Source organism: Pongo pygmaeus, chromosome X (genome assembly GCF_028885625.2).
Source record: "Pongo pygmaeus isolate AG05252 chromosome X, NHGRI_mPonPyg2-v2.0_pri, whole genome shotgun sequence".
NCBI classification, from domain to species: Eukaryota; Metazoa; Chordata; class Mammalia; order Primates; family Hominidae; genus Pongo; species Pongo pygmaeus.
This window is the reverse complement of record NC_072396.2, coordinates 105550244-105577657: the sequence shown is the minus strand read 5'-3', so window position 1 is coordinate 105577657 and position 27414 is coordinate 105550244. Positions and strand designations below refer to the sequence as shown.

At 36.9% G+C, this 27414-nt stretch overlaps 1 long non-coding RNA gene across 1 annotated transcript; it reads right to left on the bottom strand.

Moving 5' to 3' along the window:
- Positions 1–349: 349 nt before the first annotated feature.
- LOC129024543 (uncharacterized) lies at positions 350–26818 on the bottom strand. Its single transcript, XR_008497097.2, has 6 exons — positions 26260–26818; positions 23273–23341; positions 23021–23109; positions 21643–21673; positions 14888–14982; positions 350–839 (listed from the first exon to the last, which is right to left on the bottom strand). It is a non-coding gene; the product is annotated as an uncharacterized LOC129024543 (long non-coding RNA).
- Positions 26819–27414: the final 596 nt, after the last annotated feature.

Below are 27414 nucleotides of genomic sequence, written 5' to 3'. Positions count from 1 at the left end.
TCCCTCTAGCCTCTATAGCAGCCCCTTTCCCTGCCTGTCAGTTCACTGGCACGAGAGGACAAAAATGGCCAGAATGTAGTCTCAGCTTTTAATGTAATGGAACCATGGCTTTATTCCCTGATGAAAGCATTCATCCCTGCTATACCTAAGAGCCCAAGGTTGTGGAGACAGAAAAAAAGAATCACATACTTCTTCAGTAGGTTAACTGGTGTAATAGTGAAAAGGGCCACTCCTTTCATGACTTCTTTATTCCTAGTCCTGTGTAACCTCACTATGGGGAAAAAAAGCACAATATATGGGTTGTTCTGTTAAAGCATCTATTGCAATCTTGTCATACAGTACTCCCAGGAACAGGTGATCCCATAACTAAGCTTCCAGTAAGTTATTTATTTTTGTGTAAGGCAAGCTGCTTCTGCATGGCAAAGTAAGTAGTAAAGACTAGTGAATCTTTGGATGCACACTTCACTTACCATTAAATGAGTTCCTTGGTCAGAGACAACTTTGTGTAGGATACCCTGATGATGATTAAGGCATTCTGGAAGTCCATGGAGATGGTGATGACAGAATCATTGTCAGCAAAGAAGGTAAATGTGTGTCTAAAATACATATTCATTTCCATGAGGAAAAGTTTCTGTTTTCATCATGATGAAAGGTGTCCCATGTAATAATCCTACCACCATGGGACTGGCTGATGCCCCTAAGGAATGGTGTCTTATAGAGGCTCATCATCTTCTCTGTTGTCAGGTTGGGCACTTAGTATTAGTACAAGATCAGCCTTGGTGAGTAGAAGTCCGTGTTGTTGAGTTCAGGCATAGCCTCCATAATATTGATGCTAAAATCTAGCAAAGATAACACAGACATAAAAATATGACTATTTGCACTATTCTATTATTTTGCCACAGTACTAGCTTGAATTTACTACTATTCTATTTTGGATATTTACATCTATAGTTCTAAGTTAGACTGACCTCTCATGTTTACTTTTTTACTTCTGTTCTTCTTTGTTTGGACATAAGCATTATGTTAGCCTTAGAGAAAGAATTGGGTAAATTTCTACATTTTCCTATGCTCTAGAACACTTTAAATTGTCTAAGAATTGTTGAATCCTTGACAATTGTTGTTGTGGGAAGAATAATGGTTCCTCAAAGATGTCTACATATTGGAACCTGTGAATATGTTACCTCATATAGCAAAAGGGACTTTGCAGATGTGATTATGTTAAGAATATTGAGATAGGAAGATTATCCAGTACTATCTGGGTAGGCCCCGTGTAATCACAGGGTCCTTGTAAAGGAAGGAAGGAGGCAGATGAGTCAGAAAAAGATGTGACAATAGAATCAAGCAGTGAAACGGTGGAATTCAGGCTGCCTGTAGAAGCTGGAAAATGCAAGGAAATAGATTCTCCACTAGAGCATCCAGTGGTAACACAGCCCTTTCAACCCATTTTAGTCTTCTGACCTCTAGAACTGTATGATAATAAATTTGTCTTGTCTTAAGCAATTAAGTGTGTGGTAACTTTTTATACAATTTGTTATAGCAGTAGGAAACTAGTGTAACAGCTATTTTTAAAGAACAAAAGAGGAAAAAAGTATTTTCTATTTACTCAGATATTTATCATTTCTACTGCTTCTCCATTCCTGAGGTTCAAGTTTCCCTCTGGTATCATTTTCCTTTAGTCTGAAGAGCTTCCTTTAACATTCTGGTACAGCATGTCTACTGGCAACAAATTATGTTTGCTATCCTTCATCTGAGAATATTTTCATGTTGTCTTCATTTTTGAAGGATATTTTTGCTGGACATAGATTTATGGGTTGGCAATTCTTTTCTTTCAACACTTTAAAGATGTTCCACTGTTTTCCGGCCTTCATTGTGATAAGAAAACCACAGTCATTCAAATTATTGTTCCCCTAGAAGTAATGAGTTATTTTCCTCTAACTACCTTAAAATTTTTTTCTTTTTTTTATATGCCACTTTTTTTATTTTTATTTTTTATTTTTTTATTATACTTTAAGTTCTAGGGTACATGTGCACAACGTGCAGGTTTGTTACATATCTATACATGTGCCATGTTGGTTTGCTGCACCCATTAATTCGTCATTTACATTAGGTATTTCTCCTAATGCTATCCCTTCCCCATCCTCTGACCCCACGACAGGCCCCGGTGTGTGATGTTCCCCGCCACGTGTCCAAGTATTCTCATTGTTCAATTCCCACCTATGAGTGAGAACATGTGGTGTTTGGTTTTCTGTCCTTGCGATAATTTGCTCAGAATGATGGTTTCCAGCTTCATCCATGTCTCTACAAAGGACATGAACTAATCCTTTTTTATGGCTGCATAGTCTTCCATGGTGTATATGTGTCACATTTTCTTTATCCAGTCTATCATTGATGGACATTTGGGTTGGTCCAAGTCTTTGCTATTGTGAATAGTACCGCAATAAAAATACATGTGCATGTGTCTTTATAATAGCATGATTTATAATCCTTTTGGTATATACCCAGTAATGGGATCGCTGGGTCAAATGGTATTTCTAGTTCTAGATCCTTGAGGAACCGCCACACTGTCTTCCACAATGGTTGAACTAGTTTACATTCCCACCAACAGTGTAAAAGTGTTCCTATTTCTCCACATCCTCTCCAGCACCTGTTGTTTCCTGACTTTTTAACGATTGCCATTCTAACTAGTGTGAGATGCTATCTCATTGTGCTTTTGATTTGCATTTCTCTGATGACCAGTGATGATGAGCATTTTTTCATGTGTCTGTTGGCTGCATAAATGTCTTCTTTTGAGAAGTGTCTGTTCATATCCTTTGCCCACTTTTTGATGGGGTTGTTTGATTTTTTCTTGTAAATTTGTTTAAGTTCTTTGTAGATTCTGGATATTAGCCTTTTGTCAGATGAGTAGATTGCAAAAATTTTCTCCCATTCTGTAGGTTGCCTGTTCACTCTGATGGTAGTTTCTTTTGCTGTGCAGAAGCTCTTTAGTTTAATTAGATCCCATTTGTCAATTTTGGCTTTTGTTACCATTGCTTTTGGCATTTTAGACATGAAGTCCTTGCCCATGCCTATGTCCCGAATGGTATTGCCTAGGCTTTCTTCTAGGGTTTTTATGGTTTTAGGTCTAACATTTAAGTCTTTAATCCATCTTGAATTAATTTTTGTATAAGATGTAAGGAAGGAATCCAGTTTCAGCTTTCTACATATGGCTAGCCAGTTTTCCCAGCACCATTTATTAAATAGGGAATCCTTTCCCCATTTCTTTTTTTGTCAGGTTTGTCAAAGATCAGATGGTTGTAGATATGTGGTATTATCTCTGAGGGCTCTGTTCTGTTCCATTGGTCTATATCTCTGTTTTGGTACCAGTACCATGCTGTTTTGGTTACTGTAGCCTTGTAGTATAGTTTGAAGTCAGGTAGTGTGATGCCTCCAGCTTTGTACTTTTTGATTAGGATTGTCTTGGCAATACGGGCTCTTTTTGGTTCCATATTAACTTTAAAGTATTTTTTTCCAGTTCTGTGAAGAAAGTCATTGGTAGCTTGATGGGGATGGCATTGAATCTATAAGTTACCTTGGGCAGTATGGCCATTTTCAGGATATTGATTCTTCCTATCCATGAGCTTGGAATGTACTTCCATTTGTTTGTATCCTCTTTTATCTCACTGAGCAGTGGTCTGTCATTCTCCTTGAAGAGGTCCTTCACAGCCCTTGTAAGTTGGATTCCTAGGTATTTTATCCTCTTTGAAGCAATTGTGAATGGGAGTTCACTCATGATTTGGCTCTCCGTTTGTCTGTTATTGGTGTATAGGAATGCTTATGAGTTTTGCACATTGATTTTGTATCCTGAGACTTTGCTGAAGTTGCTTATCAGCTTAAGGAGATTTTGGGCTGGGATGATGGGGTTTTCTAAATTTACAGTCATGTCATCTGTGAACAGGGACAATTTGACTTCCTCTTTTCCTAATTGAATACTTTATTTCTTTCTCCTGCCTGATTGCCCTGGCCTTAATTTCCAACACTATGTTGAATAGGAGTGGTGAGAGAGGGCATCCCTGTCTTGTGCCAGTTTTCAAAGGGAATGCTTCCAGTTTTTGCCCATTCAGTATGACATTGGCTGTGGGTTTATCATAAATAGCTCTTATTATTTTGAGATACATCCCACCAATACCTAGTTTATTGAGAGTTTTTACCATGAAGCGCTGTTGAATTTTATCGAAGGCCTTTTCTGCATCTATTAAGATAATCATGTGGTTTTTGTCTTTGGTTCCGTTTACGTGATGGATTACGTTTATTGATTTGCATATGTTGAACCAGGCTTGCATCCCAGGGATGAAGCCAACTTGATCATGGTGGATAAGCTTTTTGATGTGCTGCTGGATTCAGTTTGCCAATATTTTATTGAGGACTTTTGCATCAATGTTCATCAAGGATATTGATCTAAAATTCTTTTTTTTTGTTGTGTCTCTGCCAGGCTTTGGTATCAGGATGATGCTGGCCTCATAAACCAGTTAGGGAGGATTCCCTCTTTTTCTGTTGATTGGAATAGTTTCAGAAGGAATGATACCAGCTCCTCTTTGTACCTCTGGTAGAATTCAGCTGTGTATCCATCTGGTCCTGGACTTTTTTTGGTTGGTAGGCTATTAATTATTGCCTCAATTTCAGAACCTCTTATTGGTCTATTCAGAGATTCAACTTCTTCCTGGTTTAGTCTTGGGAGGGTGTATGTGTCCAGGAATTTATCCATTTCTTCTAGATTTTCTAGTTTATTTGCATAGAGGTGTTTATAGTATTCTCTGATGGTCGTTTGTATTTCTGTGGGATCGGTGGTGATATCCCCTTTATCACTTTTTATTGCATCTATTTGATTCTTCTCGCTTTTCTTCTTTATTAGTCTTGCTAGCAGTCTATCAATTTTGTTGATCTTTTCAAAAAACCAGCTCCTGGATTCATTGATTTTTTGAAGGGTTTTTTGTGTCTCTATTTCCTTCAGTTCTACTCTGATCTTAGTTATTTCTTGCCTTCTGCTAGCTTTTGAATGTGATTGCTCTTGCTTCTCTAGTTCTTTTAATTGTGATGTTAGGGTGTCAATTTTAGATCTTTCCTGCTTTCTCTTGTGGGCATTTAGTGCTATAAATTTCCCTCTACACAATGCTTAAATATGTCCCAGAGATTCTGGTATGTTGTGTCATTGTTCTCACTGGTTTCAAAGAACATCTTTATTTCTGCCTTCATTTCATTATTTACCCAGTAGTCATTCAGGAGAAGGTTGTTCAGTTTCCATGTAGTTGTGCAGTTTTTAGTGAGTTTCTTAATCCTGAGTTCTAGTTTGATTGCACTGTGGTCTGAGAGACAGTTTGTTGTGATTTCTGTTCTTTTACATTTGCTGAGGAGGCTTTACTTCTAACTATGTGGTCAGTTTTGGAATAAGTGTGATGTGGTGCTGAGAAGAATGTATATTATGTTGATTTGGGATGGACAGTTCTGTAGATGTCTATTAGGTCCACAGAGCTGAGTTCAAGTCCTGGGTATCCTTCTTAACCTTCTGTCTCATTGATCTATCTAATGTTGACAGTGGGGTGTTAAAGACTCCCATTATTATTGTGTGGGAGTCTAAGTATCTTTGTAGGTCTCTAAGGACTTGCTTTATGAATCTGGGTGCTCCTGTATTGCGTGCATATATATTTAGGATAGTTAGCTCTTCTTGTTGAATTGATCCCTTCACCATTATGTAATGGCCTTCTTTGTCTTTTGATCTTTGTTGGCTTATAGTCTGTTTTATCAGAGACTAGGATTGCAACCCCTGCTTTTTTCTGTTTTCCATTTGCTTGGTAGATCTTCATCCATCCCTTTATTTTGAGCCTATGTGTGTCTCTGCACATGAGATGGGTCTCCTGAATACAGCACACTGATGGTTCTTGACTCTTTATCCAATTTGCCAGTCTGTGTCTTTCAATTGGGGCATTTAGCATATTTACATTTAAGTTTAATATTGTTACGTGTGAATCTGATCCTGTCATTATGATGTTAGCTAGTTATTTTGCTCATTAGTTGATGCAGTTCCTTCCTAGCGTCAATGCTCTTTACAATTTGGCATGTTTTTGCAGTGGCTGGTACCAGTTGTTCCTTTCCATGTTTAGTGCTTCCATCAGCAGCTCTTGTAAGGCAGGCTGGTGGTGACAAAATCTCTCAGCATTTGCTTGTCTGTAAAGGATTTTATTTCTCCTTCACTTATGAAGCTTAGTTTGGCTGGATATGAAATTTGGGGTTGAAAATTCTTTTCTTTAAGAATGTTGAATATTGGCCCCCACTCTCTTCTGGCTTGTAGAGTTTCTGCTGAGAGATCCCCTGTTAGTCTGACGAGCTTCCCTTTGTGGGTAACACGACCTTTCTCTCTGGCTGCCCTTAACATTTTTTCCTTCATTTCAACCTTGGTGAATCTGACAATTATGTGCCTTGGGGTTGCTCTTCTTGAGGAGTATCTTTGTGGTGTTCTCTGTATTTCCTGAATTTGAATGTTGGCCTGCCTTGCTAGGTTGGGGAAATTCTCCTGGATAATATCCTGAAGAGTGTTTTCGAACTTGGTTCCATTCTCCCATCAATCAAACATAGATTTGGTCTTTTCACAGAGTCCCATATTTCTTTGAGGCTTTTTTCATTTCTTTTTACTCTTTTTTCTCTGAACTTCTCTTCTCACTTCATTTCATTCATTTGATCTTCAATCACTGATACCCTTTCTTCCACTTGATTGAATCGACTACTGAAGCTTGTATATATGTCATGTAGTTCTTGTGACATGGTTTTCAGCTCCATTAGGTCACCTAAGATCTTCTCTATGCAGTTTATTCTAGTTAGCCATTTGTCTAATCTTTTTTCAAGGTTTTTAGCTTCCTTGCAATGGGTTTGAACACCCTCCTTTAGCTCGGAGAAGTTTATTACTAATCTTCTGAAGCCTACTTTTGTCAACTTGTCAAATTCATTCTCCGTCCCACTTCATTCCATTGCTGGTGAGGAGCTATGATCCTTTGGAGGAGAAGATGCGCTCTGATTTTTAGAATTTCAGCTTTTCTGCTTTGGTTTCTCCCCATCTTTGCGGTTTTCTCTACCTTTGGTCTTTGATGACGGTGACCTACATTTGGGGTTTTGGTGTGGATGTCCTTTTTGTTGATGTTGATGCTATTCCTGTTTGTTAGTTTTCCTTCTAATAGTCAGGACCCTTAGCTGCAGGTCTGTTGGAGTTTGCTGGAGGTCCACTCCAGACCCTGTTTGCCTGGGTATCCCCAGCAGAGGCTGCAGAACAGCAAATGTTGTTGCCTGATCCTTCCTCTGGAAGTTTTGTCTCAGATAGGCATCTGGCTGTATGAGGTGTCAGTTGGCCCCTACTGGGAGGTGTCTCCCAGTTAGGCTACACGGGGGTCAGGGACCCACTTGAGGAGGTAGTCTGTCCATTCTCAGTGCCTAAACTACATGCTGGGAGAACCATGGCACTCTTCAAAGCTGTCAGACAGGGAAGTTTAAGTCTGCAGAAGTTTCTGCTGCCTTTTGTTCTGCTATGCCCTGCCCCCAGAGGTGGAGTCTACAGAGTCAGGCAGGTCTCCTTGAGCTGTGGTGGGCTCCACCCAGTTCAAGCTTCCTGGCTGCTTTGTTTACCTACTCAAGCCTCAGCAATGGCAGATGCCCCTCCCCCAGCCTAGTTGATCTTGGACTGCTGCACTAGCAGTGAGCAAGGCTCCATGGGCATGGGACCTGCTGAGCCAGGTGCAGGATATAATCTCCTGGTGTGCCATTTGCTAAGACCATTGGAAAAGTGCAGTATTAGGGCAGGAGTGTCCCGATTTTCCAGGTACCATCTGTCATTGCTTCCCTTGGCTAGGAAAGGGAAATCCCCCGACCCCTTGCACTTCCCAGGTGAGGCAATGCCCCGCCCTGCTTCGGCTCACCCTCCATGGGCTGCACCCACTGTCCAACCAGTCCCAGTGAGTTAAACCAGGTACCTCAGTTGGAAATGCAGAAATCACCCGTCCTCTGCGTCAATCACACTGGAAGCTGTAGACCAGAGCTGTTCCTATTCGGCCATCTTGGAATGATCAGTCCAAAATTTTTTCCTTTACTTTTCATTTTCAGCTGTTTAATAAGATGTGCCTAGAGGTGGTTTTCTTTGAGATTATCCCATTTGGAATTCATGAAACTTCTTGAATTTATAAATTTATGTCTTTCAACAAATCTGGAAAATTTTGACAATTATTTCCTCAAATATATTTTCTATTCCAAAATGGGCAATCCAAGAGGACCAGGAGCTGCCACTCCTTCCTAGAACTATCTCACAGAGCAGGGACATCACTCAGATAAAAGCAGGTCCCTGGCTCCAGCTCTGGTGCAGTGGTTCAGGGATTCTTCCCAGGAGGAAAGGCAGGACATAAGGATAAAGGACTCTGCAGCTCTGCTTGATGGTACTGACTTAACTTGGAAAAGGTAAAAAAAAAAAAAAAAAAAAAAAACTATGCCTGCAGGCATTTTTGAAAACAGTGAAGATCTTGGTAGACAATAATTTATATTTATACATTGTATGAACATCAACACAAATTTATACATGTTGCTTTATAAAGTCAAGTAAGTAGGAGAAAAAAACAGAGTTATTACAAAATTCATTTATATTGTCTTGTATTTACCTATTTAGTTGTTGTTGCATGTGTTGTAATTTTTTGTTGAAAGCTGGACATGTTAGATAATATATTATACAAACCCTGAATACTGAACCACCTGCCCACACCCTGGAGATTGTCGTTGTTTGCTTGGTCATGGGTTTGTTTGTTGGCTTGGCTGAACTAATTCTGTGAAGTCTATTTCCCCCAACATGTGCAACTCTGGTATCTCTGCTCAGATATTTTTTCTTTATTTTTATCTTTTAGCCTGGCTACTTAGGTTTTGACCCTAGCTTGGCATAAGCTATTTATTAGTTAAAGGTTGTGCTTAAGCACCCTTTAGCCAATTAGATTTTTATCCTTTGCCATCGGATATGTGGATGGCTTGGAAATGGCTCTCATAGTTCAGTGAATTTACATATTTCCTTGCTCCCCTCTACCACCTCATTCAGCCACTAGTACCTTGGAGGATCCTTCTGTGATTGCTCCTTCAAGGGCATAGCCTTGGGCATACACACATTCTTCTAGACTTCCAGGGATGATACTGATTTTATTTTTCACCCTGGATTTCTAGGATTTGCCCCCGGGTCAGAGTAGCCTATGGTTCAGTCAGTGTTTGCTCAGAAGTTGTGTTTAAGTCCCTGTGCCACTGGTGCTTTTGCCCTATGTTTATAGGTCTGCGTGTGGCTTGAGGAATTCTTTCAAGCCTGCTCCATCCTTCTCTGATTTATCCTAAGTGAATATACCTTCATATATGTACATAGCCTTCCTAACTCCCCAAATTGTATGTGATCCCAGAAGGGTTGTTATTGATGGTCTCCTTCCCTGGCTGTTCTGCCAATACATGCAACAACAATGACATAGGTAAATATAAAAGACAATATAAATGAATTTTGTTATAATTCTGTCTTTTCTCCTATCTAACTTACAAGACTTTATAAAGCTATATGTATAAATCTGTGTTGATGTTCACACAGTGTATAAAAATGTAATTTGTATGACAATAACAATGCAAAGGAGTGAGGAAGTTATGAAGTTATTAAGAGCAAAGATTTGAAATTAAGTTGACATTGATATGAACTTGATTTTTATGTTAAGATATTAATTGTAACTCCAAGGGCAACCTCTAAGAAAATAAATTCTAAAATATAGTAAATGGAATGGCAAAGGAATGAAAATGGTACACTAGGAAACTCCTATTTAACAAAAAAGAAGCAGTAATAGAAGAATAGAGGAACAAAAAAGATATGAGACATATAGAAAACAAATAGTAAAATGGCATATGTGAATCCCAATCTATAAGTAATTGCATTAATATAAATGGATTAAACACTCTAATGTAAAGGCAGAGATTGACAGAATTAATTTAAAATGTGTGATCCAACCATATGCTGTCTATAAGAGACACACTTTAGATTCGAAGACACAAACAAGTTGAAAGTAGGACAGAAAAAGATATACCATGCAAACAGTTGCCAAAAGGGACCTGGAGGGCTTTACTAATACCAGAAAAATTATACCTTAAGACAAGCATTTTTATTAGAGGCAAAGAAGGATAATTTAAAATGATGAAAAGGTTGAAAAGATGTAACAATTATAAACATATGTGTACTTCATGACAAATCCCCAAAATACATAAAGCAAAAGTAGACAGAATTGGAAAAATAGACAATTCAATAATAATAATTGAAGAATTCAATACTCCACTTCTAACAATGGATAGAACAACTAGATAAAAGATTAACAAGGAAATATAAGACTTCAATACCACTTTAAATCAACAAGAAGTGGCAGACATCTATAGAACACTTCACTAAACAACAGAAAAATACATATTCTTCTCAAGGACACATGGAACATTCTTCAGGATAAAGCACATATTAGATTTTAAGAGTCTCAATAAATTTAAAATGATTTAAATCATATGAAGAATGTTCTTTGACCATAATGAAATTAAATTAAGAATCAACAACAAAAAATAGGGGTAGATGCACACATATGTGCAAATTAAACATAAACTTATGTCACCAATGAGTCAAACAAAATAAGTTAGAAAATATCTTGAGCTGAATGAAAACAAAGATACAACATACCAAAACTTATGAGGTGCAGCTGAAACAGTGCTTACAGAGAAAAATATAGCTATAAATACCAAAAGGTCTCAAATCAAGAACCTAACCTAAAGATACTATGAAAAGAAGAGAAAAATAAACTTAAATCAAGCAGAAAGAAGTATTAGAAAGGAGATAAATGAAACAGAATAGAAAAATAATAGAGAAAACCAATAGAATCAAAGTCTGGCTCTTTAAAAAGATCAACAAAATTGACAGACCTTAGGCTAGATTGACCAAGAAAAAGAGAGAGATCCCAAATTACTAGGATAAAGAATGAAACAGGGAAATCACTACCAGCCTTACAAAATGAAGTGTTATAAGGAATACTATGAAAAATTGTATGCCAACAAATTAGATATCATAGATGAAATTGGACAAATACCTAAAACTGAAAATTACCAAAACTGACTAAAGAAGAAATACAAAATAAAAATTGACCAATTTAGTAAAGAGATTTAGGCTCGGCGCAGTGGCTCATGCTTGTAATCCAAGCACTTTGAGAGGCTGAGGTGGGCAGGTCACCTGAGGTCAGGAGTTTGAGACTAGCCTGGCCAATATGGTGAAACCCCGTCTCTACTAAAAATATGAAAATTAGCCAGGCATGGTGGCAGGCATCTGTAATCCCAGCTACTTGAGAGGCTGAGGCAGGAGGATCACTTCAACCCGATAGGTGGAGATTGTGGTGAGCCGAGACTTCATCATTGCACTCCAATCAGCCTGGGCAACAAAAGCGAAACTCCATCTCAAAAAAAAAAAAAAAGACATTTAATTAGTAATAATTTTTTTTAAAAAAACCTCATAAAGAAAATTTCAGAACCAAATGGCTTCACTGGTAAATGCTACCAAATGTTTAAAGAAAAATTAATATGAATATTTCACAAATTCTTCCAAAAAATTAAAGAGAACACTTCAAAACTCATCCCATAAGGCCAGTATTACCCAGATACCAAAATCAGATAAACGCATCACAGGAAAGGAAAACCACTCTAACCAATATAACTTATAAATACAGACGAAAACATTCTCAACACAATACTTGCATACATAAAAATAATTATACATCACGACCAAGAAGGATTTACCCCAGGAATGTAAAGTCAGGTTAACATCTGAAAATCAATCCATGTAAGATGCCAGATTTAAAAAGTAAAGGAGAAATAACACACGATCATTTCAATAGACACAGAAAAAGCATTTGATAAAATTAAACACTCCTCATAATAAAAAATGCTTGATAAACTAGGAAGGGAAGAGAACTTCCTCCATTTGATAAAAGATGTCTATGAAAAACCCACAGATAACGTATTCAATGGTGAAAATCAGGAACAAGACAAGGATGTCTGCTCTTACCACTTTTATTCACCATTTTAGTGGGGGTCCTAGCCAGGGTAATTGGGTAAGAAAAAGAAATAAAATGCATCCTGATTGGAAAGGAAAAAATATGATGTCTATTTGCAGATAACATAACCTTGTATATGAACAGTTTTAAAGAAAGGTTGCAGGATGCAAGATTAATTAGTATACAAAAATCAGTTATAATTCTATACACAAGCAATCAAAAAATAAAATTAGGAAAATAATTCTGTCTAAAATAGCATCATGCATATATCTGATAAGGTTAATCTCCAAAATATATAAGTAACTTCTACAACTCAATAGGAGAAAACCAAATAACTTGATTTTAAAATAAGCAAACAACTTGAATGAACATTTCTTCAAAAAAGACATACAAATGGCCAACAGGTATATAAAAAAAATGCTCAACATCACTAATCATTAGGGAAATGCAAATCAAAACCACAATGAGATATCGCCTCGCACCTGTTAGAATGCCTATTATCAAAAAAAAAAAAGATAACCAGTGTTGATGAGGATGTGGAGAAACTGGAACCCTTGCACACTGTTGATGGGAATGTAAAGTGGTGCAGCCATTATGAAAATCAGTATGGAGGTTCCTCAAAAAACTAAAATAGAACTACCATATGATCCAGCAATTCTACTTCTGTATATATATCTAGAAGTATTGAAATCAGAATCTTAGAGAGATATCTGCAGTCTCATGTTTATTGCAGCATTATTCACAGTAGTCAAGATAGAAAACAATCTAAATGTCTACCAAAAGATGAATGGAGAAAGAAAATGTGGAATACACATACAATGGAGTGTTATTCGGTGTTTAAAAAGAAAGAAATTCTGCCCTTGTGCCTATGTGACAATATGGATGAAACTGAAAGACATGCTAAATGAAATAAGCCAGTCACAGAAGGGCAAATACTGTAGGATTCCACTTATATGAGGTATCTAAAATAGTTAAACTCAGAAACAGAGAGTAGAATGGTGGTTGCTAGGAGCTGGGTGTAGGGGAAAATGGGGAGTTGCTGTTCAATGGATATAAAATTTTAGTGATACAAGATAAACAAGTTTTGGAGATTTGCTATAAAACATTGTACTTAGAGTTAACAAAACTGAAAATTATAGCTGATACATCATGGATGTGGCTTATACAAGGAAAATGATGTGAAACTCTAACCAGAAGATTTATACTCAAAGTTAAGTTGTTGGTTCTATATCAAACGCAGCCAAGTGAAAGAGAATTTGTGTATTTTAAGTTAAAATGCCTAATATATATTTTATTATTTTCTCCAATGTCTCAATTATTTTTCAATTAACTGATGAGCTACCAGTCCAAATTTCATTGGATAATAGGGCTTCTACTATATTTCTAATAATTTTAATTTATATATTTCAATGCTATGCTGTTTGATAAACAGTTTCTTGTATATTCTTGGTGGATCACACTATTTATAAATATAAAATAAAATATATAGATATAAAATAAGATAGTTATTTTAAGCTCTGATAAGCTCTGATATTCAAAGCTTACCAGCTAAGCTTCGAATTTAACTTATCTGATATTAATCTTAGCAATTCTGATTTTTTAATTCACATTTACCTGGGTTTTTAAAATCTTTTTATTTTCAATCTTTGTGTGTGTGTTTTTGATGTGTATCTTGAAAAGATTATATTGTTGGCTTTTTAGTCCAATTTAGATATCCTTGTATTTTAACAAGGGAATTTAACCATCCATGTTAATTGTGATTACTTCTTTTTGGTTTTATTCCTGCCATCTTATATTTATGCTTTCTATTAATCATGATTCCTCATTGCTCCTTTTAGTTTTTCTTTTCTGACAATTTTTTCCCTCTAGTCACTTGAAAATTCTACATTTTAATGCTAGTCTACTATTGACTACAAGTGAAAATTTTACCAAATGTATATAAATGTATTTCCTACTAATGTCACCATTTAGCCACTATCTATAACTGCACTCAATCTCAAATAAGATACGACCTTTAATATGCTTTCAATTATATCCTAACACCACTTCCAAATGTGTTCACATTAGCTTGAACTTCAGTTTTATTTCTCTATTTTTTACTCTGTTATTATAGTATGTCACTATAATTTTAGGAATTCTTTACAAACAATTGCATTAAACTTTACAGAATATTACTACTACAAATGATTAATTGGTTGTGTACAGACTTCTAGGTTCGTGATTTTTTCCTTCAGAATTTTAGAGACATTGCTCCATTACATTCTAACATAAACTTTTTTTGGGTAAAAAAATCCAATTACATTTTAATTTTCTCTTTAAAAATTACCTTTTTTCTCCCTCTGGAAGCATGTAGGATTTTATATGTTTTATGTGCTTAAGATGTGTCTAACTATTCTTATGTGTGCTCTGAAATTTTTCTTACTCAGCATTTGGTGGGGCATTTAGATCTAGAGGACCCAGACTTTCAGGAAATCTCTTCCTATTATTTCTTTGTTTGTTTGTTTTACAAACCTTGAGTAGATATTAGATCTACTGGATTTAATTTCCATGTCACTCAATCTTCCTTTTATAATTTCCATCTCTTTTTAATTTAGGAAGAATTCCATGATTAAATCTCCCAAATAACAAATTCCACCTTCAGTCATATCCATTAGGTTCTTCCGTACTTCTGATGAGGTGTTTGTTTTTTGTTTCACATCTTTGATACTGTCTTAAAAGGTCTGTTAGTTTTCAACTATCTCAGTGTACTTCAAAATACAAAAGTAAATGTAATAATCAGGCCAAGTGTGGTGGCTCACCCTTGCAGTCCCAGCACTTTGGGAGGCAGAAGTTCATGGATCACTTGAGCCCAGGAGTTCGAGGCCAGCCTGAGCAACATGGCAAAACTCCATCTCTACAAAAAATACAAAAAAAGAATTAGCCCAGCATAGTGGCATGCACCTGTAGTCCCAGCTACTCAGGAGGCTGAGGCAGGAGGATCACTTGAGACCAGGAGGTCAAGGCTGCAGTGAACAGTGATCCCACCACTGCACTCCATCCCAGGTGACACAGTGAGACTCTATCTCAATAAGAAAAAGAAAAGTAATAATTATTGTTGGTTCAGTTATTCTAAATCTAAATAGATAATTTCCACAGCAATATTATTTATTTAGCCCATATTTTTCTTTCAAATATATGTAAAATTTCTAAATCAGAATACAACTTACTGAACAGAAGCCTCATTGTTTAAATCTCAACATTCAGTAAAATAAACACTACATATTAGGTTGCCTTTGAATATGAATCACTCATTTCGGTAAAGATATAATTTCTAACTTGTGTTAAAAGTGAAAGAAAATTAAGTGAAGAAATAATTTTTTACATGAAGCCTTGACCAAAACCAATTAGTCAAATACAAGATTACTGCCACGGGTATCAACTATCCAGGCTGGTGGCATGAGCAGTAAAAAGAATTTATCAAGACAGTTGTAGGTAAATAAAGGTAAATTTATTACAGAAAGAATGAAAATATGCTGCAAGAAAGCAACAAGCAAATCAGGAAGAGAGGAGCTGACTGCAAAAAGACAAAGGCTTGCTGGCGATTTTTTAGGATGGTGCTTGTGCTGGAGAGGGCTGCATGCAGTACTGATAATGCCAAGGTTGCAGTGAGCTAACTTGCATTTTTCTATCGGATGAGGGTTTGGTAATAGCTGGACACAAGAAGATTGTAAGTTATCTGCGCAGGAGAGGTATGTGTCCTGGACCATGAAGAAAGACAGGCTTATAGATTATCTGCTTTCTCTTCTTGCTTTCTCCTGCTCCCGCCAGCCTGACTCCTTACCCTTTATTAGGACTCCAAAATTACCATATTATAATACAACTGAAGCTCTAATAACACGACACATTTGTTAGAAATTTGGATGCAGATATAACTACAGTTGAGGAATTGAATGTTCTTTAGCTAGGGGGTAATAAGAGAAAAAGACATTTTGTGGATCAGGCCCCAATTTTTATTATTTTATTGATAACAACGCCTTACTTTTTTTATTGAATAATGTTTCTTCCAATTAAGATACACTTATAATTTTATAATGTTAGTGGGGAGAAAAGAGGGGCCCACTTTTTAGAAATCCGCTGTTTATAAAGTTACTAATTAGACATGGAATGACTTCATTTTCTGCTCTGATGACAACCAAATTTTTTTTCTTTTTTTTTTTTTGTCATTTGATATCACCATTCTATGGTGCCAATTTATTTATTTATTATTTTTTATTATTATTACACTTTAAGTTTTAGGGTACATGTGCACAATGTGCAGGTTAGTTATATATGTATACATGTGCCATGTTGGTGTGCTGCACCCATTAACTCATCATTTAGCATTAGGTATATCTCCTAATGCTATCCCTCCCCGCTCTCCCCATCCCACAACAGTCCCCAGAGTGTGACGTTCCCCTTCCTGTGTCCATGTGTTCTCATTGTTCGATTCCCACCTATGAGTGAGAACATGCGGTGTGTGGTTTTTTGTTCTTGCGATAGTTTACTGAGAATGATGATTTCCAATTTCATCCATGTCCCCACAAAGGACATGAACTCATCATTTTTTATGGCTGCATAGTATTCCACGGTGTATATGTGCCACATTTTCTTAATCCAAATTTTTTTTCAAGTATTGACTTGCCAATTTATCCTTGACAAGTGATTCAGAAAGATAAATGAGCTTTCTGATTTTGCAAATAAGAATGTGGATATATTTTTTTCCGAGAAACTATGTCCCATCACCTGGCCCATACTTCTAATTTAAAATATAACTGTTATCTCAACAAACAGCATTAATTTAAAATTTTAAACTTAAATCATCCTTACTGCACTGTTCTAATTCTCTGTACTTTTTATTTTTATATTATTTCTATAAAGAATCTTAAGTGTGAATTCTGTGGTTTTAGAATTAGTTCTCTGATTAGATTTAAAGATACTAATAACTCTGTTTCCAGCGGTAAAGAGAATACGGATAGTCAATGGCATGATGAGGCAGTAGAAATACAAAAAACATGGCTGTGCGCAGTGGCTCACGCCTTTGAGTGGGATTACAACACTCCCAGAGTGTTGTAATCCCAACACTCTGGGAGGCTAAGGTGGGAGAATCACTTGAGGCCAGGAGTTCAAGACCAAATTGACCAACATTGCAAAAACCCATCTCTACTAAAAATACCAAAAAATTAGCTGGGTGTGGTGGCAGCTGGCTGTAATCCCAGCTGCTCAGGAAGCTGAGGCACGAGAATCGCTTGAACCTAGGAGACGGAGGTTGCAGTGAGCCAAGATTGCACCACTACACTCCACCCTGGGCAACAGAGTGAGACTTTGTCAAAGAAAGAAAGAGAGAAAGAGAGAAAGACGGAAAGAGAGAGACAGAGAGAAAGAGAGAGAGGGAGGGAGGGAGGGAGGAAGGAAGGAAGGAAGGAAAAAAGGAAGGAAGGAAGGAAGAAAGGAAAGAAGGGAAAGAAAAGAAAGAAAGAAAGAAAAAGAAAAGAAAGGAAGGAAGGAAGGAAGGAAAGAGAGAGAGAGAGAAGGAAGGAAGGAAGGAGAAAAGAAAAAAGAAAAGAAAAAAAATACACAAAATACCATCACTGGATACTCCTAATCACATGCTTGGAAGAGTCAAGGTTCTGAGTGACCAAACATATATTTTATACCTGAGGACAATTTTTGTCAAACTAACAAGTAAGATGAGATTACTTGGTTGCTGTTAATCGTGCTGGATAAAGTTGCAGAAGAAAGGGATGAGCTCAGGGCTTCAAATTCCCAACACAAGTACTGTATAAATGACCTGGAAGTTTCTATGTCTGCAAGTGGCTGAATTATCATGTAAATTGAATTCCCAACTCTCAGGGTGTCTGATGTTAAAGTGAGAGCATTGATTAGGAGGGAATTGGATTCTGAAAGTTTAAATGAGGACATATGGGTAGATCCTGATGAAGCTGGGGACCTTCGTTAAGGAATTTAAACCCCTAAATTCAACTGAGTCTTCTTTGCCAGTAAAGACAGCCCTTCCATCCTTGTCTAAGGAGATTAACCTTGCCAGCATTAAAGACCAAAACTGAGTCCTCCATTATGGAAACATTCCCCAGAGAAATTAACTAGCTACCTGGAGGCAGGTTGATTATGTTGGACCACTACCATCATGGAAGGGGCATCATTTTTTTCTTATTGGGACAGACACTCTGGGTATGGATTTGCCTTCCCTGGTTGCAATGCTTCTGCCAAAACTGTCATCCATGGATGTACAGAATACTTTATTCACCATTATGGTATTCCACACAGCGTTGCTTCTCGTAAGAAACTTATATGGCGCTATTTTTTTCATAGCCAGGTTTCATGGGCCCAGGAATCAAGGGGTGGAAATGGGAGTGGCATCACTCTCTATCACCCCTAGTGTTCCACTACCAAAATTTTTGCTTCCTGCCTCCATGATCTTATGCTCTGCTGGTCTGAAGATCGTAGTTCCAAAGGGAGAAATGCTTCCAGTAGGAAACTCAACAATGATTCCATTGAAGTTAAGACTGCCACCAGGCCACTTTGGGCTTCTCATGCCTGTGAATAAACAGGCAATGAACAGATCTGCTGTACGAGCTGGGGTTACTGGTCTTGATTAACAAGGGGGAAATGTGAGTCTATTCCACAATGGAAGTAAGGAACAGCTTGTCTGGAATATAGGATATCCCTTAGGGCTTAGTGCTACCATGCACTAGTATCCCTTAGTACTAATACTAGTACTAATATCCACTAGTATTAGTACTGGTACTAGTATCCCTTAGTGTTTCCATGCCCTGTGATTAAAGTCAATGGAAAGCTACAATAACTCAATTCAAGCAGGACTAATAAAGACCCATACTCTTCAGGAATGAAGGTGTAGGTCACCTGACCTAGCAAAGAACCATGACCAGCTGGAGTACTTGCTGAGGGCAGAGGGAATATGGAATGGATAGTGAAAGAAACTAGTTATAAAAACCAGCTATGACCACATAACCAATTGCAGAAATGAGGACTGTAATTGTCATGTGTATTTTTTCCTTATTTCATTATGATTATGTTTGTGTGTGTGTATATAGCAAATATCTTTGTGTGTGTATATAGCAAATATCTTATTCCCTTGTCATATAACAAAATATGTATTAGTTTTACATCATAGCATTTAAGTTACAGGATATCAAGGACAAGTGTAAACATTGCCCAAGGACTTTGCGTCCTCTTCTGGGGAAAAGGCTGGTGCATTTTCAGTTGAACACAGGATATCTGTATCATGATAAGTGGAGGTATCGCTTTGTTATTGTCTATATTTAGAGATTACGTATGGTTTAAGGAGATGTGTATGGGTGCCAAGGTGACAAAGGGTAGACTGTGATGGTTAATACTATGTGTAAAGTTGGCTAGGTTGTGATGTCCAGTTGTTTGTTTAAAAACTAGTCTAGATGTTGCTGTGAAGGCATTTCGTAGATGTGATTCACATTTATAATCTATTGACACAATGGATTGTTTTTCATTGTCTGGATGGGTCTCACAAAATCAGCTGAAGACCTTAAGAGCAAAACTTGAGGCTTCCTGGAGAAGAAGGAATTCTGCCTCAAGACATAGAAATCCTACTTGACTTTCTAGTCTGCAACATGCCCTACGGATTTCAGAATCAAGATCACAACATCAACTCTTACCTAACTTTTCAGCCTGCCAGCTTGCCCTAAAAATTTCAGGCTTGTCAGTTCCCATTATGTGAGCCAACTCCTTAAAAATGAATCTCTCTCTCTCTCTCTTCTCTCTCTCTCTCTCTCTCTCTATCTGTCTATCTATCTATCTATCTATCTATCTATATACATATATATACACACACACACATATATTCCCCTATTGGTTCTATTTCTCTAGAGAGTCCTAATACAGGATACAACATATGCATTTATCTCAATTCCATCTTGAAATCTCATTAAAATAATCAGAAATATAAACAGAAATGGAGAAGAAATAATAGTTCATGGAATACATTAACAAAATTTTGGAAGATCAGTGGATAAACATTGAATGACCTAGAAAAACAGGAAAAGCTGAAACTCCAATCTCCCATTAATGATGATGATGAGTTAGGAGTATGTGATTCACTCCACAGAGCAATACAGAAGCTCAGGAATTTGAGGCACCAGTTAACTGCTGAAGGGTCCTCATTGGACTAAGAACAAAAGGATTAGTTGAAATTTTTGTTTTCTTTTTTTCTTGAGATAGAGTCTTGCTCTGTCACCCAGGCTGGAGTGCAGTGGTGCAATCACAGCTCACTGCAACCTCTGCCTCCCGGGTTCAAGCCATTCTCCTGCCTCAGCCTGGGATTATAGGCGCGTGCCACCACACCAGGCTAATTTTTGTATTTTTAGTAGAGACGAGGTTTCGCCATGCTGGTCAGGCTTGTCTCGAACTCCTGACCTCAAGTGATCCATCCACCTCAGCCTCCCAAATTGCTGGGATTACAGGTGTGAGCGGCCGCGCCCAGCCCATTAGTTGAAATTTTTAATAAGGGGCAGTTAGACCCCAAGATCTTCTCCTCCAGCCCCTATACTAGGTGAGTTCTCTCAGAAAACAGATGGTTTACTTTCTGGAGAAGTTAAACCAGAAAAAGTCTGAACTTATGAATGCAGCTGAAGGTGGGTATAATAAGTTGTACTGAAAAAAAAAAAGGAATAATTAAGTGAGAGTTTGCATATTGAAAGGTGAGACATTCTCCCCACTCAAGGTCCTTTCCCTTGCTCAGCCTCCTGAGCACTGTCAACTGTGCTTATATGCCCAAGGAAGGAGATTGGAGGATTCTTCTCCATGTAAACTAATTAGCCTAATAAAAAGTACCTACAGAGGTTGAGGTGGGAGGGTCACTTGAGCCCAAGATTTCAAAGTTACAGAAAACTATGATCACGCCACTACACTCCAGTGTGGGCAACAGAATGCTCAGAAAAAAAAAAAAGTATCTATGAAAACTGGCATTTGTGTGTGCCACAATGATATAACTGGATCCCTCCTAACACTATGGAGGGGCTCATTCTTAAAGATAAATATATGATTGTTAGAGGACTAACATTGTTTTGGTGAGACCAAGACAAACGGCCATAAAAAGGAAGCTGAGAGTAAAATAGACAATACATGAAACAGAAGAAAGCCATAAAAATCTATAATATCCATAAATAGATAAGAATATATAATATCCATGAGATATGTGCAGAATTCTATTTTAAAAGAAACAATCAGAGGTCAGGAAAAGCTCCATGTATCAATAGAAGTTCAAAAGAGTAGGGGAAAAAAATCCCCAAATGTAGAACACAATAAGAAACAGATTTTTAAAAATAGGAAACAGATAATAAAATTATCATATGGGAGATAAAACACAGTACAAGTTCCATAACGAAAGAGCAGAAAAATGGAAAGAAGAAACAATCAAAGTGCTAATATAAGAAATCAAAAAATCATTAAAGAACTAATGCAAAATATGTGTCACCAGATTGAAACAGCCCATTAAGTTCCTACCAAAATGAATAAAAATACTTACTTAAAATCATGATTTTTCTTTTCATAGCAACCTACAAGATTTAAAAATCATATTATTGATAAGTTTCAAAATATTAAGGATGAAAATAAGAACCTAAACATTTTCAGAGAGGAAAAAAATGTCATGTATAATGGACAAGAAATAGAAGAGCATTAGGCTTCTCAAACCACACACAACTAAACGATTTCAGAAGGATAATTTCAAAATTCTAAGGCATGAACTTCCAATAAAATATTTGGGGATGAACTTAGCATTAGACTTTATTTCTTCCTAAAAATCCCATTAAAATTACAGTAAAGATATTTAAAGGTACAATAATAAAAAGAAAACGATAGGAGAAAACAGTAACACAATTTTAGAAGCTGGAGTACAGATGGGCACATTGCAATCAACTTATTAGATTTGAGATAGCCGCATCCTATCCCTAAAGTAGAGAAAGGTGAGAAGTAATTTAATTTACATCACATAACTCCCAACCTCAGAGAATAGCATTCTCTAATAAGCAAGGGTGAAAATAAGACCAAAAATAGGAGACTTGGTTAAATGTTTCAAAAACAGACCTTCACCCTTCCACTTCAAGTACCTCAGTGACTATCCCTCCCCGATCATGGCAGAAGACTGGAGATTATTTATTGAAGCAATGTTTGTCATTGGAGTGACTGGAAATAATCAAAATATTCATTGGAAGAGAGCTTTCTAAATAAAATTGGTAGATTCACACAAAGGGAGATTATGCAGCTGTAAAATGCGAGTAAATTATGTACTCATGTGGCAAGACTTCCGTGATATATTGTTAAGTAAAACAAGCAAATAAACAACCTAAAAAAAGCAAAGTGCAGGACAGCAAGTGTGTGAACATATGCGTATATATATTCTATATTTTATCTTTTATAAAAGGGGTAAAATAAGAATATTTACATTTATGTTTCCTTACATATGCAAGATGAAATCCTGGAAGTATGAAAAAGAAACTAATAACAATAGTTATCTGTTTTTGGAAAAGGGGAACTGAGTGGAAGAAGAATGTTGGTTGGAGGAAGGTTTTTCACTGCATTTTTTATTATTAATTTGAACCATGTGAATGTATTACCTAGTGAAAAAGTAAATATATAAAAAAGAACTGGAGTAACATCTGACTTCTCAACAGCAACACTGGAAACTAAAATACAATGAAACAATGTCCTCAAAATTCTTAGAGAATTTCCAGTTCAAAATTCCATCTCCAGCCAAGCTATCAATCAAGTGTTGGAGTAGAAAAACGACATTTTCAAGATAACCTGTCAATGTAGTAGGAAAACAGGAGGGGACAGTAACAGAAAAGCACAGGGGAAAAGATGGCAAGGTTAGTTAAAATAGAAAAGTGCTCAGTATCTCATACCTGTAATCCCAGCACTTTGGGGGGCCAAGGCAGGTGGATCACTTGAGCCCAGGAGTTCAAGGCCATCCTGGGCAATGTGGCAAAACCATCTACAAAAAAATACAAAAAGAGGAAGAAATGATATTTCACAAATTTGTATCATTTGTCATGATGTGATTCTTGAATATATTAAATCTTTTTCCTTTGAATACTGTATGCTGTTTGCTTACACAAAATTTTTTGATTAAAAAAAAAGAAAAATGACTTTCAAACCTGAAAGATCTCAGAAGTGTGCTTTGCATATACACTTTCTCAGGAAGCTACTGGAAGATATGTTCTGTTCTGCCAAAAGAGAGCATAAACCAAGAAAGAGGGAGATATGAGATCCAGGAAACAGTGAATATAACACAATAGTGAGCAAGGAAAGTCACCAAGATTATTGTGAAAAGAGATCTCAAAATAAAAGTTGTGTTGCATGCCTAGAGTGCAACCAGTCTAGTTTAAAGCAGGTCCAAAGATTCCCAAGAGAAACTTTGTCCAGAAAATGAAATTGTTGGAATACCTAATTTATGTAAACATAATGGAAGAATATTTACATAATTGGGAGTGTATTTTGGAAATAAATTGGTGATAAATACATAGAAAAAGAGAGGGGGGAAAAATTAAATCTAGAGAAAATAAAAAAGTTGTGCAGGACAGGAAAAAATAATCCTAATGTACTATGTAACTCAACTGTCAATAACAAGTACATAGTCAACATAATACTGTCAATATAACTAAAATAAGAATAAAGCAATTGAGAGGGTAGGGTATAAGAAATGTAGAAATGTATGACTACAATAAGCAGGGGTGAGTATAAAAGAAGAGCTAAACTCATCTCCCATAGGGGGAAGTCAGTGACTTAAAACTCAAAAATCAAGAAACAATGTAAGTATGTTATTTTGACATAGGTAGATAATACCAAAATAATACATTAAAAGAGTTGAAATTTATTGCTTCTGGGTGTGGAAAATAGTGTTGAGATACAAGGATATTGCTGTTTTTCATAGTAAGCTGTTATATACTGAATCGTGTCCCCCAAAATTTATATATTGAAGCCCTAAACCCTTAATGTGACTGTATTCAGAGATAGAGCCTTTAAGGAGGTAATTATGATTAAATTGGGTACTAAGAATAGAGCCCTAATCTGATAGGATTTGTGTCCTTATAAGAAGAGACAACAAAGATCTCTCTCTATCTCTACACCCACACAGAGAAAAGGCCATGTGAGGACACAACAAAAAGGTGGCTATATACAAGCCAGGAAGAGAGGCTACACCAGAAACTAATGCTGATTGCATCTTGATCTTGGAATTCTAGCCTGCATAACTGTGAGAAAATAAATTTTTGTTGTTTAATCCACCCAACCTGTGGAATTTTGTTATGGAAGCTCAAGAGGACTAATACATTAGCCTTGTATAATTATACTCATGCATTGCTTAACAATGAAGATATGTTCTGAGAAATGCATTGTTTGGTGATACAGTCATTGTGTGAATATTATAGAGTATATTTACACAAACCTAGATGATATAGCCTACTACCTACCTGGGCTATATGGTATAAACTATTGCTTCTAGGCTATAGACCTGAACAGCATGTTACTGTACTGAATACTGTTGGCAATTGTTACACAATGGTATTTACGTATCTAAACATTTAAACATAGAAAAGGTAATGTGTTGTGCTGCGACATTACAATGGCTACGACATCAGTAGCTGATAGGAATTTTTCAGCTTCATTATAATCTTATGGGACCACCATCGTATATGCTGTCCATCATTGATGTTGTTATGCAGTGCATGACTGTATTGGATTTTTTAAACTATATGCATATACAGCTTTGATTTGAAAAGTAAATTTTTAAAATTCTGAGGGAAATGACCTAAACCTAGAATTTTATATCCAATAATTATCAGTCAAGTGTAAGGGTAGAATACAGGCATTTTCAGACAGGCAAAATCTCAAGTTATTTATATACTATACACTCTTTCTCATAAACCTAGATTTACTTTGTCAAAATGAGGTCATAAATCAAGAAAGATTAAGCCATGGGATGTAGGGAAAGCAAGATCCAACATGAAAAAGAGACTAAGAAAATTCCACTATGATTACAAGGGAGTTTCTAGGACAATAGCTGTGCATTAGGCCTGAAGAGTGATCTTCCAAAATGGAGCCGGAATACAGAAAGATCCATGAACTCTAGGGAAAAAATTTATATAATGAACAACAATAATATATAATAGATGCCAATTACTATGTACCAAGTATGATTCTGAGTGCTTAATCTTTTAATCCTCATAAAAATCTTATGAGATATGCCATTTCCCATTTTAAATATGGGGAAAGTGAGACAGAGAGTGGAAGAGATTTGTTCAAGATCATGTAGCTATTACATGACAAATTCAGGATTTGAAGCCAGGCTGTCTAGTGGCAGAGTCCATGCACTTATCTGCCTCTCCTTCTAATGTCTCAATTGTGAAAAATCCTTACATAGACATAATGTAAACACTGAATATTGATTGAACATAATATAGTGATACGACAACAACAATATATTGGGAGAATATGGGAGAAGTATGGTTGTGTATAGGATGGGAGGTATAAGACAACTGAATCCTTCCACTGTAGGAAGTCCTAGCTGATACATAAAATTTAAAAATCAAGAAATAAAATGGTTAATAAAAAATATAAAGGCAATATCAGAAGAAATAGTTAAGAGAATTGTTAAGTAATCTGCAATTAAAAGTAATTTTAAAAAGAAATTGAAATTAATTTGGAAGCAGAAATCTGGGGTGGGGAAGGATGAAGGAAGGTTCTGTAGGATTTCTGTAATTGTTATGGTACCCTATAACTATGAAAATTACATTTTAAAAACCAGGTTCTGAAATTGAACATAGAGTACTCCAATTCTGTGTAACGAACTGGAAGCTTGAGAACCATTATGGACTGAATGGTTGTGTCCCCACAAAATTCCCATGTTAAAGCCCTAACTTCCAATGTGGCTGTATTTGGAAATAGGACCTCTAAGGAAGTAATTAAGGTTAAATGAAATCATAAGAGTGGGGTTCTGATTTTGTAGGATTAGTATCCTTATAAGAAGAGACATCAGAAAGTGTCTCTCTCTCTCTTTCTCTCTCTCTCTCAATGCACCAAGGAAAGGCCACGTGAGGACACAGTGAGAAAGCAGCCATTGACAAGCCATGAAAAAAGCCCTTACCAGAAACTTTTGACATTTTGATCTTGGACTTCTTAGCCTCCAGCAAATAAGTTTCTGCTCTTTGTGAGCCACCCAGTCTGTGGTATTTTGTTGTAGCGGCCCAAGTAGACTAATAGAAGAATATTATGCTAAGTCACAAAAGGACAAATCATATATGGTTACATTAAAATGAGGCACCTTGAGTAGTTAAATTTATAGAAAGTAGAATAGCGCTTTGCAGGGGCTGGGGGAGCAGTGGGGGGAGTTACTGTTTAATGGGTAAACATTTCAGTTTGGGAGATGAAAACAGTTCTGGGCGGGGCATGGTGGCTCTCACCTGTAATCCCAGAACTTTGGGAGGCCAAGGTGGGTAGATCACCTGAGGTCAGGAGTTCGAGACCAGCCTGGCCAATATGGTGAAACCCTGTCTCTATGAAAAATACAAAAAATTAGCCGGGAGTGATGGCAGGTGCCTGTAATCCCAGCTACTTGGGAAGCTGAGGCAGGAGAATCGCTTGAACCCTGGAGGCGGGGGTTGCAGTGAGCCATGATCGTGCCATTGCACTTCAGCCTGGGCAATCAGAGCGAAAATCCACCTCAAAAAATAAAAGAAAAGGAAATAGTTCTGGAGATGAATGGTGGTAATGGTTGCACAACAATGTGAATGTATTTAATGTCACTGAACTGTACACCTAAAAATGGTGAAGATGGTAAACGTTATGTATATTTTACCACAATTTTTTAAAGAAAAAAGGACGTACAAGGACATGCATGATAATACTGCTGGAAGGCTGTACCCTCGGTTTCAATTCTGCACTATTCTCTGCCAAAGCCCCACATGTACTAGGCTTCCTCAGTGTTCTGTCCTCAGTTTTTCCATCTGTACTCCTCATTGAGGCTACCTGACTTATTCTTCTGTTATCATCCGTAATATGTATATTCAGCCCAGACATGTATTCTGAGCTCTAGACCCATACCTCTCAAATAAATACTGAGCTTCTCCACTTGGAAGTCCCACAGTGTCTTAGTTTGTTGTGTGTTGCTATAAGAGAATGCCTAAGACTTAGACATTTATAAAGAAACGTTTTATTTAACTCACAGTTTTGAGGGCTGGGAAGTTCAAGACTGGGCAGTCACATCCGACAACTTCTTTTGAGGGCATCAAAACATGGCAAA